The sequence below is a fragment of the Podarcis bocagei genome (genome assembly GCF_964188305.1).
Source record: "Podarcis bocagei genome assembly, chromosome: 1".
NCBI classification, from domain to species: Eukaryota; Metazoa; Chordata; class Lepidosauria; order Squamata; family Lacertidae; genus Podarcis; species Podarcis bocagei.
This window is the reverse complement of record NC_138125.1, coordinates 46,400,167-46,406,210: the sequence shown is the minus strand read 5'-3', so window position 1 is coordinate 46,406,210 and position 6,044 is coordinate 46,400,167.

The window sequence follows — 6,044 nt, the reverse complement described above, 5'->3', positions numbered from 1 at the left end:
CTTGGGGTTACTTCTTTGCTTAATAAATTGAGTACAGTGGTTCCTCAGGTTACAGACGCTTCAGGTTACAGACTCCGCTAACCCAGAAATAGTACCTCGGGTTAAGAACTTTGCTTCAGGATGAGAACAGAAAGTGTGCAGCAGCAGCGCTGCGGCAGTGGGAGGCCCCATTAGCTAAAGTGGTGCTTCAGGTTAAGAATAGTTTCAGGTTAAGAACGGACCTCCAGAACGAATTAAGTTCTTAACCTGAGGTACTACGGTAGTGATGATTGTTGTCATAAGCTATATGTGACATGAGCTTTGATTTGAGGGGAAATTTTAAGTGTGTGACATAGTTCAAATGTGTCCATCAAAACCCAACAACCCACACGCTAGCCTTGTACTGGTAACTTAGGACCAATTCTCAACGCTTTCTGGGTGTGGCAGCCACACTCCTTGAAGCCAAGCCAAACTTGATAGTGGGAGCCCTGCCTCTTTAAAGGAATATTTGCTGTTGTCACATACAAAGCAGAATATATGATCTGAGGGCCAAACGACATGGGCTGTTAATTAAGTGATATGCCCCTGAGTGCAGGATTCTACTTGCAGAAGTTGTAAGTGTGGGTTCCTTATCAGGAATGGCACCTTAGCAAGGAGAGGGTGTTTTAGTCCTTTGCCTCCTACTATGGTCCCAATCTGGATTACACCCCCTCCCTCCCCACCCTGACAACTTTAATTTACATGGGATTAAAAAATCCCATTGGAGTTAATGGGGGCTTTTTCTCCAAGCAAATTGTGGGAATGCCCCTCTACCCTCTGATCCAGATTGGGACAACAATGGTGAACAAAAGGCTAACACACACAACAACAAAAACAAAAACAAACCCCTAAGCACCCCAGGAGCCCTGTCATGATTGGGAAGGGGACACACTATCTTCTTTGATAAGAAAAACCTTTCAATAAATGGCAAATGACCTAATGAATGTCATGTCTTTTTTGGCCCTGATCTTCAAATGGAGCACTCAAATCCTTCCCCAACACCTTCGCTGTGGGAAGAATAGGGTTTCTGCAATCTTTCATGTACAGATGTACCACAGTTAAAGAAACACCTGCTGTTATCCTGTTTCCCATGGGAGTCATATTCAGGTTGTGATTGTGTGTGAAGCTGATTTGTGATGGTTTCTACATGAGAAAGGAGTATCCATGCAACCAGGTCACTATTCTCTCTAGCTCATGTAATTGGTGTGACCACCACAGACATTCTAATGTGGGAAAGCCCTGTAAATCAGGTTTGTTCCTAAACTTCTTGCAACATTAGAGTGGCCTGAAGTAATAGGGCTGGAAATATTATTACTATTATTATTATTATTTTATATTACTTATATCCTGCCGATGAGACTGGGTTGCCCTAGCTACTTGTAAGTGGCTTCCAACAGCAGCAACACATCAAACATTTAAAATTCCCGATACAGGGCTGCCTTCAGATATCTTCTGAAAGTTGTGTAGTTGTTCATCTGTTTGAAATTAGTTGGGAGGGCATTCCAAAGGGTGGGTGCCACTACTGAGATGGCCTTCGGCCTGGTTTCTGGCAGTAGTCAGACCTCTGAACAGTAGTAGGATAGTGGTTTTCTGCATGTGGATTCAGCCAGCTACATATTGTTTTGCACACCCCAATTTCCGAGTGGGAAGAGACTCATACGCTTTCCCAGGGTTCGGTTTCCTTGGAATGAAGGTCAATGGGGACGATGGGGTCTTTAGGGTACATGGTTTTATTTACACATATATACCACTGAAGCATAGGTTGGAGGGCTCACAGTATTAAAACTCCAACAGATCTTCTTTTCCCCATTAGTTTCCAGGAGAGTCCCATGCCACCATTTTGAGTTCAGTACAGAGCCATGCAAGCCTATGTGTCTCCAGCTTCCAGCATCAGCCAAAACTCTCCCACACAAATCCCCCCTTGGCTTACTGTTCCCCATTTTAGGATGATGTGGCCTCCAGCTGGGTGAGGGGGGTGTAGAGAATGCATACCCTCTTCCTGAAGAGCACCATCACTTACTTGCCACTATGGCAACCTAGCTCAGTCTTTGTGGTGCTGATGAGCGCACTTAACTTGCCAGTTATGTCCATTACCTTACAAAGAGAGCCAGTGTGGTGTAGTGGTTAAGAGCGGTAGACTCGTAATCTGGTGAACTGGGTTCGCGTCTCCACTCCTCCACATGCAGCTGCTGGGTGACCTTGGGCCAGTCACACTTCTCTGAAGTCTCTCAGCCTTGCTCACCTCACAGAGTGTTTGTTGGGGGGGGGAGGGAAAGGAGAATGTTAGCCACTTTGAGACTCCTTAGAGTAGTGATAAAGGGGGATATCAAAGCCAAACTCCTCCTCTTCTTCTCTTCAAAGAGACTAGTCTGACCAGTTTGGTATATTTCCCCTCATAGATTCTAACTTCACATACACAAAATCAGATTTGGAGGGGGTGAAAAATTTGGAAGGGATGCATCCAGACTGACTCCGCCCCCCAAAACTTGTAACAACACCCAATAAACTGTTGCATGGGAATATTCCAAATGCAGCAGCCAAATGCCCGGGATGTTGTGGGTGGAACACTCAGTTCTGAGATGTTGTGTGTGGAACACTCAGTCCTGCCACTCTCTGTCATCTCTCTTTGATCTTATTTTTGGTGGGGTGTCAGCCCATATATTCTGCTGAGTTTGTAGATTTCTAGCTTGGAGCAACTTTGTGTAAACAGAAACGCCCAACCACCTTATCCCGAATCATATATTCATAACAACTGTGTTAAACCTAAAGACGCTGGGAAGTGCTGTAGACAAACATCATTGAAATCCACTGCATGCACTGTGTTCTTTTTACATAACACCCATTCATTTCAGCAGGGTGTAATAAACATTGCTTCTCAGAGGATTATGCCCTTAAGTGCAATCACTGCTTTAGTAGAATACAATCTACTGTTAACTTGGTTGTTATTTTTTTCACTGTGAGATATGGGATCCTCATAACAGAGGGTCCTGGTTGTGCTCGGGACCCAAGAGCTCACCTGACAGGGTTAAAATGGTGGTGGTGGTGGTGGGGAAAGGAGCAGGAAGTCCTGTCCATTCCCCTGGGATCACGCTAGGCAAGTTTTAGCCAATAGCCAGTAGGTGGCGTGATCCCAGGGGCTTTAAAAATGGCAGCATGATGCAAGTAGGGCACTTGCATTTGCACGGCTGACCCTCCCTAGTTTAGGTAGAGTCGCTTGGCCATGCTTTGGTTTGGGTCGCCTGTTTTGGAACAGGGGCTGGGTAGGATTTTTTTTCCATTTGGCAGATTGGCTTTAGCCATTTGGTTTTCACCTACCCCTTAGCAAATAGTCACAACTTGTAAGGTGGTGGTTAGGCATTGGCTCATTTGGATTGTGAGGAGGGGAAGTGCAGCCATCACCTGCCCCTCCAGGAACTGAGTATTCTGTTAAAGGAATCTGAGGGTCTTGGATCTTGTCCGAAGTCTGCTTGAGGGGCTAGGGCCATGCCAGGACCACAGGAACCCCGGGGTGAGCTTAGGTTGGTCCTCATCGACCTTGCTCCCTCGTTTGGTTTACCCCATTGGACGATTATCCTGAGAGGTGGAGTCAGTTATAGTGGGGAGTCAATGCCTAAGCCAATACCGCTCACGTGATTGTATTTCAATAAAGTTGTGGCCAAAATTTGCCCCCAAACATAAACTAATGTAAGTGTCCGTGTGTATTTATTTTGGGGGTGGGTCTTGGGGCCTCGAGACACAAACAAGTATTTTGATGCAGTTCTCTGACCATGTGAATACGCATACGGGGGTAAAGTTTGCATATCAGTGCAATACATTAGTGAAAATAACATCATGGTGTTACCCTACAAAGGGGGTCTGGAAATACGTAGGTCCTCTTTAGCCAAATAAAGACAGTAGCATCGTGGAAAAAGTTCATATTTATTGCCAACTGCAGCAAGAATAAATGATCCAGAGGAATTCTCCCAATTCTGGACTTGAAATACAAAATTCAAGATGCTTTTAGAACATTCTTTTTACATGGTTAGCTCATGAACGATCCCTTTCAGCAACATGATTGGATAACAGAACACATGGACAGCTCGTGGACTCCTCATGTTCACTTCTAATTGGTTTACAAAACACACACTCCTTTCTACCAGCTGTACCATGGCAACAAAGTTTATAAATTCTTCTGTCTTGTGCAAAATGCTGCATTTTTGGTAGTCTGTTACAGGAAGCGGTCAGTTTGGAGCTTCCAGTCTCTTCAAGGCCACTTCGCCATTCTGGTATGTGAAGCTGATAGGCAAGGCCCTGCTTGTTAGCAAAAAGACAGGTTGAGGTGCATGAAAAATCTCTGCTTAGCTAGGGCAATGGCACAGATTCATTGTGGTTGTGCCTGGGAAAATGTTTCAGCAGGCTCTGCACTTAGCAGGCTGAGGTCAGTTGTGCATTAGAAACGTGTTCTGTGACAGAGGGTGAGAGCATGTCAGTATAGGGGTACTCTGTACTTCACCTTCCAGCTAGCCTGAAGGAACTTGTCAGATTTCCTGCATTCCTAATCAGCACAACCTCTCCTTGCTGTCCTGCTAGCCACTTGGACTGTAAGTCTCAGTAGAGACTAACTCAAAACAGAAACATTAGTGCTGTGAAAGCAATGTATGAGGGCAATGTATGCTCAAAAATGCCTGCCTGCTGTGTTGACCCTAGTGGGTCTCAGGTCATGACATTCACCTGGGTCCCAGGTAATGACACTCAGGTATCATTGGGACTGAAACCGCCTTGGTTGCGCTAGTTGGCAATCTCCAGCAGGCTAGGGACAGAGGTGAAAGGTGTCTCCTGGTTCTGCTGGATCTCTTAGCGGCTTTTGATACCATTGACCATGGTATCCTTCATGAAATATTGAGATGGGTTTTCTAGAATGTCTTGCCAGCAAATATTCTGATACAGCATATCAGCTTGAATCTGATTGAGTACGTTTGCTTGACATAATTGAATAACTAAAACTAAAACATTGGGTGAATTCTATGAGTTGTATAAATATTTCGGTGTTTTCCCCAATCGCCAAAAATATTCCAGTTAAAATATTTGAATAGGAAAAGAAAATCTACAAAGCACACTTAGTGCAGTTTAGATGTTCTAATGAAGCAGATTCAAAGATTTAGTTGGAAATTATTTTTATCAGGGTGTTTGTAAATACTGTATAATAAAACACAAACTTTCTAACATTATTTAAATAAAACAAAAGGGCAATGGATAGCTTATTTCAGAAGGCTGTGAAAGCTATGTCTTTATAATAATAATAAATTTTTATTTATACCCCGCCCTCCCCAGCCAAGATCGGGCTCAGGGTGGCTAACAACCAATAATAAAAACAAGTTGATTAAAATACAATTTAAAAGATTAAGATACAACATTAAAACATTACAATGCAGCCTCTTCACAGGAGGAGAAAGGAAAAAGAAAGAGGGGGAGGGAATCAAACTGATTCTAAGCCAAAGGCCAGGTGGAACAAATCTGTCTTACAGTCCCTGCGGGAAGAAATCAGATCCCACAGGGCCCTGGTCTCATGAGACAGAGAGTTCCACCAGGCCAGAGCCAGTGTTGAGAAGGCCCTGGCTCTGGTTGAGGGCTAATCTAACTTCCTTAGGGCCCGGGACTTCTAGGGTGTTGCTATATATGGACCTTAAGGTCCTCCGTGGAGCATACCAGGGGGGCCGGTCCCGTAGGTATATCAGTTATACATATCTGAAGAAGTGTGCATGCACACGAAAGCTCATACCAAGAACTAACTTAGTTGGTCTTTAAGGTGCTACTGGAAGGAATTTTTTTATTTCCTAGGAACTGTTGCCTTAAAAATAAAAAATATATCAATTGATAACAATTTACAAAGTTCACACTTTGGCTAGTATTGCATCTACTCATTGTATTGCTAATTAATTGTATGCAGCAGTGCATTTATTAAAAATTGATTTTTTTCCCCTGTAGGAAAATACAGCAGAGGAACAATTCTGGCTGTCAGTGTGAATAAAATATTTTAATTCTAGACT